This window comes from Terrapene carolina, unplaced genomic scaffold (genome assembly GCF_002925995.2).
Source record: "Terrapene carolina triunguis isolate 2854851 unplaced genomic scaffold, T_m_triunguis-2.0 Scaffold21, whole genome shotgun sequence".
In the NCBI taxonomy this organism is placed as follows: domain Eukaryota; kingdom Metazoa; phylum Chordata; order Testudines; family Emydidae; genus Terrapene; species Terrapene triunguis.
In genome coordinates this window covers 38,576,276-38,588,731 of record NW_020664372.1, presented here as the reverse complement: position 1 = coordinate 38,588,731, position 12,456 = coordinate 38,576,276, and positions in this window count along the sequence as shown.

Sequence of the window (12,456 nt, the reverse complement as noted above, 5' to 3'; positions counted from 1 at the left end):
TTCAAGGAAACATCTGACATTGAGGGATCTATTGATCAGTGATCAAACTTCAGTGGAAAACCAAAGAATGGAAAACCTTGTGGTACAAAATCTTAGTTATAGAAAGACTACAAAATTACTACTAACTAAAATCCGGGGGAGGCAGCCCAGCCTCAGGGTCTCTCAGCTCTAGTACAGAGGTGCCCCTTCCAGTCACCCCTCTCTCGCGGAAGGTTGCATAAGTACTGAGAAACAATTATATAGTTAAAATAAAATGGCTGCAATGTCTAATTTCAGGGAGGCTGTACAGTAAAAAAAAAAAAATTTTCAATTACCGTCCCGTTAGAGTGGAGGATATGTTTAAAATCTATACCCAGTTAAAACTACAGGTTTGGAGAAAAGTAGGGTATTCCAAATTATCTGAACATCATTCTAACATAGGGGTTAATGTTAAGGTATAATAGCTGATGGCCTGGAAAGCAAGTGTCAGAAACTATGATTAACCTCACATTTTTTGCAAGATAGCACAGCCGAAGCTACTCTACAGTTGATGCAAATGCAATACCCAAATTTTGCATGGTCAGACTAGTTCCAGCTGTCAAAAACAAGTTAAGGATCAATGCTAAGGTCTTTTGAAACCAGTGGACTTTTCCAAATGCACATCATATAAGTAGCAAACAATGATGTGAAATGACAAGCACATTGACCCTATCAGCACACTGCACTGCAATGCTGCTGCATAATGATGTGATTGAGCAAACTGTAGAGTGGTAGCATGTATGACTCTGGCTCACAGGACAAGCTATTAAAGGTGACATCCACAACTTTGAGGACATTTGGCTGACTGATTTGAAAATGCCAAGGCATGCACGTACATAATGCAACTGCAGTTGCAGTGTCTTCCTGAAACGTTACACGTGCTATGGTTAGGAAGACAAAGCCACTTTAATATGTCTGTAACAGTCCCGCCTCCCTAGGTCTGTGGGGTGATAGACATAGGACTTTCAACAGCAAAGACTCCCACCATTTGAGCTCAAGCAGTGACTAGCAGGAGCCTGCTCTCTCCTGGGCATCGAGATAGGGACATGTTACAGCTAATGTCAGCCTGAAAACGAAAGCTTTTTAAAGGGATGCATTGTGATGAGGGGCATTTTTAGAAACCAGCTAGGTGTCCAAACCACTGCCAATAATTGGGATGGACTGTCAATTATTCTGCTTATTGCATTGAGCAGGCCTTTGCAGGAACTTAGCTTAACTAAGGCAAAGCTGGGAGGGAGGAGACAGCGATCACATGGAATGTGCTGAGTCTATGTCCTCTCTGATGTGCTGGGGTAAGCATCTGTTGAAAAACAGGAAGGCTATCTATATTTGACTTCTGGTGTGTGTGTGTGTGTGTGTGTGTGTGTGTAGAGTGTGTGTAGAGTGTGTGTAGAGTGTGGGGTGGTGGGGAAGCATGAGACTGAAGACTGCAAAAACTCGTCGGTATAACTAATGGCTTAAAAAGTACTTGCTTAATGTTTTTTCTCTGATTGACATGTTTACTAACAAAAACGGGGTCAACATGTCTGAGGAATTTGGAATCCCAGTGACAGGCGGATAGCTGGCCACTTGGACCTTGTCGTTTGACCACTCACGACCCCTCCAAGCCGTAGGTATCTAGTGTTTGGGGGTGCTGTATAACTGAGGCTGCGAGTTTGTCATGGAAGTCATGGATTTGTCATGGCAGGCACCGCCCCCGCAGCTCCCATTGGCTGTGGTTCCCAGCCAATGGGAACTGTGGAGCTGGCGCTCGGGGCGGAGGCAACACACAGAGCTGCCTGGTCACACCTCCACCTAGAAGCTGAGGGATGTTGCCACTTCCAGGGAGGCACAGAGTCAGGTAGGGAGCCTGCGAACCCCGCCAACTACCCCGCCCCCCGCAGCACCAGCAGGAGTCCCGGGGCGCACACCACCACCCGTCCCCGGAGGTCCCGTGAGCCGCCCTCCCCAGGACCTGCCGTGCCCCTGGGCTGCCCTCCCCATCCCAAGATTTAGTCAGGAGTATATAGTGCAATCATGGACAGGTCACGGGCCGTGAATTTTTGTTTACTGCCCATGACTTTTACTAAAAATCCCTGTGACTAAAATGTAGCTTTATGTACAACCTTGTATTTGTATGTGCTTGAGACTAAATAAAGCAGAGACTTTGAGTAAAGGCATTCTGGTGAGAGTGCTGGAGACGAATAAAGTGAAGGCTTTAAGTAAAAGCACTTGATTTTGTGTGATTTATGCCAGCCATATAGCAGAGGGAGGTACTGCATCTCCCTTGGTTTATTTCCTGCTACCGCCTTGCAGAGAGTAAAGTTATTGAGCACTTTGGGTTTAGAGAGCCCCGGATAACAGATTTGGAGGCCCCAGCGAGGACAGCTGCGAGGAAGGAGACGGTTGGCATAAACAGTTTGTTTTGTTACAGTAGGAATTAGAGGACGGCAGGACAGGATCACTCCCTACACTTCCTGTGTTGTAGCTTGCATGTCAATTGACAGAGCTCAGGTCAGTGACATGGTCGAGAGAGAACTTATGCCCAAACAAAAGGGAACTTCTGGAAAGATGGAGACACTCGGCATGGTGTTGGGTAACAGCTTGACTGATTTTGTACAGGAACATGGTAATTATTTTTGGACGCTCAGTCTCTTTACCTGCCCTGGAGCTCTGTAAGCAGTGGGGAAGCTGGGTCCAGGTGGGAATGTGGGTGGCAGCGACAGTATTAGACAAAGAGAGATTTCGGTTGAAGGAGAGGGTGCAAGAGTTAGAAAAAGTGAAAGCCGAATCAGATCCCCTCAGAGCGACCACGTTGCCTCAGACAGCACAGCAGCAAGCGTGCGACAGTGAGAGAGAGAGAGAGAGAGAGAGAGAGTGACAGGTTGCAGCAGGAAGTATTTGAGTTGCAGAAGCAGCCTTAATAGCAGCGAGGTTAAAGCTTTACTGAAGAATCCCAGGATAAGACTCAGGCAGATCATGGGGAAGGTAAAAGACACAGTTGTGCTCTCAGAGCCATGTGGGGAGAGCAGAAGGGAATAGCGGCTGCAATTAGAGGAAGTCGTAGTCTGGGAACGGTCAATAGGTTAGAGGAAGACCCCGACTTGGGGTATGTCTACACTACGAGGGTAATTCGATTTTACTTAAATCGAATATGTGGAATCGATATTGCAAAGTCGAACGTGTGTGTCCACACTAAGGACACACTAAGGACAGTAATTCGACTTTGTGAGTCCACACTAACGGGGCGAGCGTCGATATTGGAAGCGGTGCACTGTGGGCAGCTATCCCACAGTTCCCGCAGTCCCCGCTGCCCATCGGAATTCTGGGTCGAGCCGCCAATGCCTTCTGGGTAAAAAAAATTTGTCGTCATCCGTCCGTCACTAACGCCCTCCCTCCCTCCATGAAAGCGCCGGCGGGAAATCAGTTCGCGCACTTTTCTGGTCAGTGACAGCGCGGACGCCACAGCACTGCGATCATGGATCACGCTGCGACCATCGCTGCACTTGTGGCCGTTCTCAACACCTCGCAGCTTATCATACACCTTTCCCTGAGGCAGATGCAGAGAAATCGGGCGAGGAGGCTACGGCACCGCCGTGAGAGCCTGAAGTCGGAGAGTGGCACAGAGCTGTCAGAAACCACGAGCCCCAGCGCCCAGGACATCACGGTGGCAATGGGGCATGTGGATTTTGTTGAACGGCGATTCTGGGCCCGGGAAACAAGCACGGACTGGTGGGACCGTATAGTGCTTCAGGTCTGGGATGAATCCCAGTGGCTGCGAAACTTTCGCATGCGGAAGGGGACTTTCCTCGAACTTTGTGAGTTGCTGTCCCCTGCCCTGAAGCGCAAGGACACCCGCATGCGAGCAGCCCTCACTGTCCAGAAGCGAGTGGCCATAGCCCTCTGGAAGCTTGCAACGCCGGACAGCTACCGGTCAGTCGCGAACCACTTTGGTGTGGGCAAATCTACCGTGGGGGTTGTTGTCATGCAAGTAGCCAAGGCAATCGTCAAGGTACTGCTCCCAAAGGTAGTGACCCTGGGAAACGCGCAGGTCATCATAGATGGCTTTGCCGCGATGGGATTCCCAAACTGCGGTGGGGCTATCGATGGGACTCACATCCCTATCCTGGGACCGGACCACCAGGCCAGCCAGTACATCAATAGAAAGGGCTACTTTTCAATGGTGCTGCAAGCACTGGTGGACCATCGGGGACGGTTTACAAACATCTACGTCGGATGGCCGGGCAAGGTTCATGACGCTCGTGTGTTCAGGAACTCTGGTCTGTTTAGACGGCTGCAGGAAGGTATTTACTTCCCAGACCACAAAATAACTCTTGGGGATGTGGAGATGCCTACAGTCATCCTCGGGGACCCAGCCTACCCGCTAATGCCCTGGCTCATGAAGCCCTATACTGGCGCCCTGGACACAGAAAAAGAACTGTTCAACTACCGTCTGAGCAAGTGCAGAATGGTGGTGGAGTGTGCTTTTGGCCGTCTCAAAGGGAGATGGAGAAGCTTACTCACTCGCTGTGATCTCAGTGAAACCAATATCCCCATCGTTATTGCAGCTTGCTGTGTGCTCCACAATCTGTGTGAGAGCAAGGGGGAGACCTTTATGGCGGGGTGGGAGCTAGAGGCAAATAGCCTGGCTGCTGATTACGTCCAGCCAGACAGCCGGGCCATTAGAAGATCCCAGCGGGACGCCCTGTGCATCCGGGAGGCTTTGAAAGCTAGGTTCCTGAGTGAGCAGGGCAACCAGTGACTTTTCAGTTTGTGGACAGAAAAGCTGAACCTGCCCCCGTTTCTTTACCCAGTCCATTTTGACTATCCTCTCCAGTTACATACAACCTTCACCCCCTTCCCCTTCCCAAAAAATAAAATCATTTCGATTTTTTAATGAACACCGTTGTCTGTATTGCTGTTTTCGCGGGAATATTTTAAACCGGGGACGCAGACTGTGGCGGGGGGCGGGTTTAGTGTTCTGATGCAAATGATACTTCTAAACTCCCGGAATGACAGGCTCCGCACTGGTGGACTGGTTATTTCAATGGAGCCTGCCAGCACTCCTGGGGGGGACTGTGTGTATGTGTCGGCTATGTGACTTTCTGGCAGGGGGGGTAGGGTTACAGATCCCCTGCTGCGTGGATCTGTGAGCCAGGATAAGGACCGCTGCATAAGATCTGTAACTGCCCTCCCCCGCCACAAAGTCACAGAGCAACCCCCCCCCCCCCAAAACATGAAAAACACCTCCCAGACTGACCAGGGTAACCAGTGACTGCACTGTGTATGTGTCCTGATGCTGGACCTGACACCGCCTCTGTACCCTGCTAAAGGTGACTGTCCTGTCCAATTACCAAGCCCCTTCCCCCCCTCCAGACAGACTCTCCCTCAAAAGAACCTGACTGAAACAGTAATGAACAGAAACAAACATTTTATTGCGAACCAGAGATGAAACGTGGGGGGTGAAACTTGGACGGGGGCTTGTGTGAGGTGGGTAGGAAAGGACTTATGAAATTTTGGGGAATGTCAGCCTTCTACTGCTAGAGCAGTCTGCAGGGGTTGATTGAAAGTTTTAACGGCCCTTGCCGCCCCTCCTTCTTTGGACTTTGGGTGAGGGTGGTGTGGGACTTGGTGGCGGGTGAGGGCGGTTACAGATAGACTGCAGCGGGGCTCTGTCCTCCTGCCTCCGGTCTTGCAGAACATCCACAAGGCGCCGGAGCGTGTCCGTTTGCTCCCTCATTAGTCCAAGCAGCTTTTCAGTAGCCTGTTGGTCCTCCTGACGCCACCTCTCCTCCCGTTCCATGACTGCTCGGTGCATTTGTGACAAGTTCTCCCTCCACTGTGTCTGCTGGGCTGCCTGGGCTCGGGAGCAGCCCATTAGTTCTGTGAACATGTCTTCACGCGTCTTCTTCTTCCTCCGCCTAATCTGCGCTAGCCTCTGGGAGTGTGCTGACAGGCTGGGTTGGGAGACAGTCGCAGATGTGTCTGTGTGAATTTTAAAAAGGGAGTGAATTCCTGAGACAGATAAATGAAATTGTATACAAAGAACCTAGTCTTTCTCTGTGAACAAGACCATGCACTGAACCTCTCACATGCGCACTCAGGACAAGGTCGAATTTTCGGCCGTCGCCTTCAGTGCCTGTGGACTTGCGGAGGTCTTGGAGTGTTCAGAGAACTGTGGCTGGAGACCTGAACTTCTGGAGCGGGCAATAATGGTAAGCCGCAGACTTGTGGCTGCTTAAAACTCCAGCAGTAGCACTGGCCTCCTTTCACATTGAAAGCAATGCCAGTCTCTGCTGCCAGCAATCAGGACAGCATCAACTCTGCCCCTGTCCCACCCCCTCGCGGCTGTCCCAGGGAAAGATCCCTGTATGCTGCCCCTCTCCCTCCACCGCGTGGCTGTCAAGCAGTCCCAATACTAACAGTCCCCTCCCTAATTCAAAGCAGGGCGTCATGAGCGACATCACCCTCCTGAGGATCCCGGACACCCAGAGAGAACGCATGCTGCGGGAAAGCATGCAGAAACCGGGGCCGTATGCCGCCATGCTATGTCGGGCCATGATCCCCGAGTACCTGATTGTGGCATGGAGGGGACATGTCTGCTACCACGGAGGGCCCACTAAGATCGCCCTACCCCGGAACCTGATCAACAGGCTTGAGCTCTACCTCCACGAGACCTACGAGGAGTTCTCCTACGAGGATTTCTCGTCGATCCCCGGCCACATTGACCGGATTTTCGCGTAGGTGCACTGGGACTTTGGAGTGGAGCGTCTTGGGCCTGGGAATCATGTAGTAACGGACATTGTGAAATTTTTTTTAAAATACTTGGGACTAAATTGAGAAGAGCCTAAGACAGAGAAATCATGCAAAACCCATTTGTTACCTTTGTAAATATTCCTGTTTTGTACCTGATTATTTTTTTACTAGTTTACAGCACTTTTATAAATATACATTGTTAATAGTATAAATATTACCGTTCTGTTTTAAATAAATGTTTACATGTTTACAGCACTTACTGCTTGATCCGTCCCCTGATTCTGTGTCCGGGGTAAGGGATGGGGACGGTTGGTAGGGGATCTCGGTAAGGGTGATGAAGAGCTCCTGGCTGTCGGGGAAATCAGCGGTGCCAGCGCTGTCGACTGCCTCGTCCTCCTCATCTCCTTCTTCATCTTCCCCGTCCGCTGTCATGTCCGACATGATCCCATCCTCGGAGTCCACGGTCAGGGGTGGGGTAGTGGTGGCGGCCGCTCCCAGGATGGAATGCAGTGCCTCGTAGAAACGGGATGTGTGGGGCTGGGATCCGGAGCGTCCGTTAGCCTCTTTGGTTTTTTGGTAGCCTTGTCTCAGCTCCTTGATTTTCACGCGGCACTGCGTTGCATCCCGGCTGTAGCCTCTCTCTGCCATGGCTTTGGAGATCTTCTCGTAGATCTTAGCATTCCTTCTTTTGGAGCGCAGCTCTGAAAGCACGGACTCATCGCCCCACACTGCGATGAGATCCAAGACTTCCCGATCAGTCCATGCTGGGGCCCTCTTTCTATTGGATTGCACGGCCATCTCTGCTGGAGAGCTCTGCATAGTTGCCACTGCTGCTGAGCTCCCCTCGATGTCCAAAGAGGAACTGAGATTCAAACTGCCCTGACAGGAAAATGAAAATGAATTCAAATTTTCCCGGGGGTGTGGCTGGTCAGAGCATCCGAGCTCGGACTGCTGTCCAGAGCGTCAAGAGAGTGGTGCACTGTGGGATAGCTCCCGGAGCTATTACCGTCGATTTCCATCCACACCTAGCCTAATTCGATATGGCCATGTCGAATTTAGCGCTACTCCTCTCGTTGGGGAGGATTACAGAAATCGATTTAAAGAGAGCTTTCTGTCGAACTAAATGGCTTCCTGGTGTGGACGGGTGCAGGGTTAATTCGATATAACGGCGCTAAAGTCGACATAAAAGCCTAGTGTAGACCAGGCCTTGGATTCTTCTTATGATGAGGACAGGGATGGTCCCATGAGCTTCCTTTTCCCTTGGGCTCTACTGGGTAGTCCCTGTATACTCCCTTGCATGAAACACTGGCAGAGTTGCAGAAGCCCCCACCCATAGCCTCCATAATAAACACCATAATAAGGAAAATTGGTCCCCAAGGGAGTAACCAAGGAAGGGCAGCAGGGAAATCAGTTGGCCTGTTAAACTGGAGTACAGCTTTGGGATGGCTGGCTAGGGTAGCTGGCATCCCCGGTCTCAATCTGGTGGCTGTGGTGGCTTTGATCAGGGAATACATGATCCCAGAGGATTTTGCAGGGCTCTCTTATACTATCCCTGGCATCGAGAGGAGAGTGGGGTTGTCACCTGCTCTTGCAAATTAATATGTCTGGTGGATTGGCAACCCTAGAAGATGCCCAAAGGCATACTATTTTGCAAGAGCAAGTGACAATCCCCCCTCTCCTCTCGATGCTAGGATAGGGACAGGGGTACGGATTCCCAGATGCTTGGACCCACGGAGCCCCACTTTTCTTTAGTTTGTTAGATTTGTTGTTGCTGTCTGTACTTTAAGTTTTTGGCTTAGGTTTTCCTTCCTAAGTCATTCTCCCCCCCCTTCCCTGCCCCCACCCCGCATGCTTCTTTCTATATCCCCCTCTCCCCACCAGCTGCTTCTTTTCCACACACACACACACACACACTTTTGCTGCTGCTGCTTTGTGTGTCTATGTGTGTGTGTTTTGTTTTAAAGGTTAAGGGAAGTAGTAAATTAACAAAAGAAGGATTAGGCCCAAGATTATTGTTTATTTTCAGGCCAAACCAGGAGGTTCATGGTGTATGTGAAGTTTGAAGGGGGGTGTGTATGGACAGAATTTGTTGTTAGATACAGGTGCCACTTATTCCTTGATGAGTACCCAGAATAAGGCTTGTGGTAGATTTCCGTCCCCTTAACCGGATGACCTTACTAATGGCTTTGATAGTGGTCCAGTATTAGGCGGTAATGACCTCCCTTGTAAGAGGCAGCCCAGTGGTTTTTTGTTTTAGATTTAGCCAATTTTTGTTGTTGTTGCTATCCCTTTACATTGGAACAGCTACTATAAGTTTGCATTCACCTTATGGGGAAGCAATTATGTTTTGCCAGAGTTCCCGTGGGCTGGAACAATGCCCCTACTTAGTATATGTCTTGCCCATGTAGTCAAGATGTGGGATGGGATGCCTGAAAGAGAGTGTAATTTCTTATGTGGATCAGATGCTGTTCTGCACTCAGGCCAGGGAAGAGAATCTGGAGGTATTGAACAAAGTGTTACAAAAGATTCAGGAAACTGGGTTTAAGGTTAGCCCAAATGTTGCCATTAGGTAAATTATTTTGGCGCAACCCTGGGACAAGAGGGGGCACCACCCTGATCAACAGAAGGTTGAGATGATATTTAAACTACCAACCCCCATGGATGTTGCTGCTCTTAGATCCTTTCTGGGAACGGTTAATTTTTCCCGAGATTTTATTGAGGGGTTTTCAGAAAAAGCAGCCCTGCTGTATGAACTGTTAAAGGAGGGAACAGAACTGGACTGGGGGGGGCTTAGCAACAGGAGGCCAGGGTTCAGTTAAAGCAAGCCTAAGCCCCAGCCCTAACACATCCCTGGATGAGAAAGTCATTTGTGCTGCAATTGGCAACTACAGACAGGAGCTGAGTCAGACATTTGTGCTGAGTCAGAACCATGGCATGGGCCTCCGACCCATGGCTTATGCCTCTGGGATTCTGAGGTAGAGATGGAATTCACTCCTGTGAAAAGCAGGTTTTGGCACGAGTTTGGTCTTTGCAGCATTGGGACTATCTGGTGAAATTGTCCTGTGCTATTGAAAACTGCCCACTCCCCAGTAAAATATGTACTCACTGGCAAAATTAACAACGGTCATGTACCAACCCCAGTAAGCCCTAAGCAAATCAGGGCTGATGAATTTGCTGAGCCTCAACTGGGTGCTCAAAGCACAGTTAAAAGTTCAAGAGGCCACTCGTGGCGAAAAGGGGGGAAGAGGGGGAGGAAAGAGATGAACGAGAACCCACATGGGTCTGAATAGAAGTTTATAAATTTAGCTTAAATGTCTAGCAATACTCTCCCTATCCAGGGAGGAGAGAGGTTTGTTTTGCTTTACATGTTAGATTAGTAACCATGTAAATGCTGAAAGTCTTTGGAGATGATGCACTCCTGAGTGCTGTTTTTGCTGGCCTGGGTGTTGTGATCCTGCTCCTCTGGTGGTGTGAATTCGGAACCTGTGTTCGAGGGATGGGGAAACTTCCTGTGGATGACAGTAGTATACAAAGCAAATGACGCAGTGAAAATTAATGTCAAGCTTGATGACCAGAAAAGTTTGGAGCAATGCTGCCACTGCCTCCTGAAAGTGTTTAAACGCCCATGGGACAAAAGTGACTCCTCCCTTGACCCCCCTCCAGATGCCGCAATGTCCATCTGCTGCGGGAAGGGGGAAAAAAGTAATGCCAATATGGATGGGTGACAAATGCTACTTTTATTTTTAAGTTCTTTCCCTATCTGTAAATGCCTGTGTGTTCATTTATGGACTGACACCCCTCAGCGGACAGCACCAGGGGAAAAACCAATTCACTTTAGGCTGAAATAATACCTTTCACCTTCAAACATTGGGCAGGAAAGTCACGCTTACAGCTAGTGCAACCAGAAGGGGAAGGGAAGGTTATCTTGCTCTGCATTTGGAGGGCCCAGTTCTCAAAACTCAGTGTTGAGTTTGCAGTGCCAACAAGATCATTTGCTGGGTGTTGGTTGAGAGTGCTGAACTTTCGTTGGATCACAGCTGTGGTGCAACCAGGACTCTTTATGGGGATGACCGCAGCTACGTGAAGGACCCCTTTTTAAGGAAAAGGTGACCTTCAAGAAGGGTACTGACAAGGGGCATTTTTAGCAAGCAGGCAGGTGTCCATGCCCCTGCCAATTATTGGGATGGACTATCAATTATTCTGCTTATTGCATTTAGTGCTATGTCTCCTGGTTTATTTCCTGATACAGCCTTGCAGAGAGTAAAGTTACTGAGAGCTTTAGGTTTAGGGAACCCCAGGAAACACACTGGATTGAAGATGTTCATTACTCTGCACAACAAAACTGCATTCATTTCAGATCCTCACTCCGCACAGAACAGAGTGGCCAATACTAACAGCCCTCACAGCAAACATTACCGGGAGGTAGGTAGAAAAATCAGACCATGTGCCAAGAGTGAGCAGTACAGAGGATTTAAACTCCAAAAGCACCTTTACTTTGTCGCTAAAAATCAAACCGGAACAGCATTTTTAAAATTTCAATTCAATGCACAAGCCACTTGACATAAGAGATGTTTTCAAAACTGAACTGTGGGGATTTATATATACTGCAAATGGTTAAATACCTAAGTCAAGCTGTGGAGAAAATAGTATCTTCCTTTAATTTCTTTGAGGTGAATAGAAAAATTATCATGGTGTGGATACTGTAATGGCAGGAGACCAGGTCAAGGAAAGAAACTCTTGAGGTGAACAGACCTGATACTAATATTAGGAACAGTTAACACACATTTAAGAAAACAAAACAAAAAACACAAAAGAAACAGCTTATTTCTGACAGAACATAAAATGTGTTTAGGCATATTCTGATTAATAGCTGCAGATTTCTGAAGGACTGACTGCTGAGAAAGAAATGGAACAGATACAGCAATTTGCCCCAATTTCTCTTAACCTGTCTGCTTCTTACCTCCTTTTCCCCTCTCCACTTTTGATATTAAGTTTAAGTTAATAAGCAAGTAATTTGCATGAAAGGATTGATTCTTTTGTTAAAAGTAACTCCCACCTTTCCTATATTTTTCTTCTTCCTATACTACAGACTCTGCCTTTTTCCTCTTATAAAGATAGGATTTGCTACACCAAAACCAGCTATATCCCATTTTGAGTGGCAGGGGTAAGTATATCTAATGCTTCCGAGAGAGGTTAAAACGCACTTACCAAACTGTACAATGAATACCGGGGGAGAACTCTCCTCCTTATACAATTAGTTTTAGGCCTTGAAGCACAAGATGCTACTACTATGGTCAAGATTGTCCAGTCCTTTTACATTTTCAGTTTATTATTTTAGTGGCAACATGTTATGTAAAGACACTTAGTTGTTCCTCAGTCTACTGCGCTTTAATGTTCTCCTAGTCAAGAGCAGAATAGAGTGATGAGTTTTCACAATTCCCTTTAATTAATAAGAGCCTAGAAGCTTTTTTTATATATATATAAATTGTACCAGGTTTGTAATCTACTATGCAATTCATACCACTCATATCTTTTTCAATTTCAGCTTTTTGCATTAAGGAAACAAAACTGGACAGTACTCTGGATATTACTTAATATAGCATAATGTTCTATGTTGTTTTTCCTTTGAATAAAATGATCCTTGGTTGTATTTACAATGAGAAGTTTAAACTTTGTATTATATTTAAGGTGTCAGATGGCATA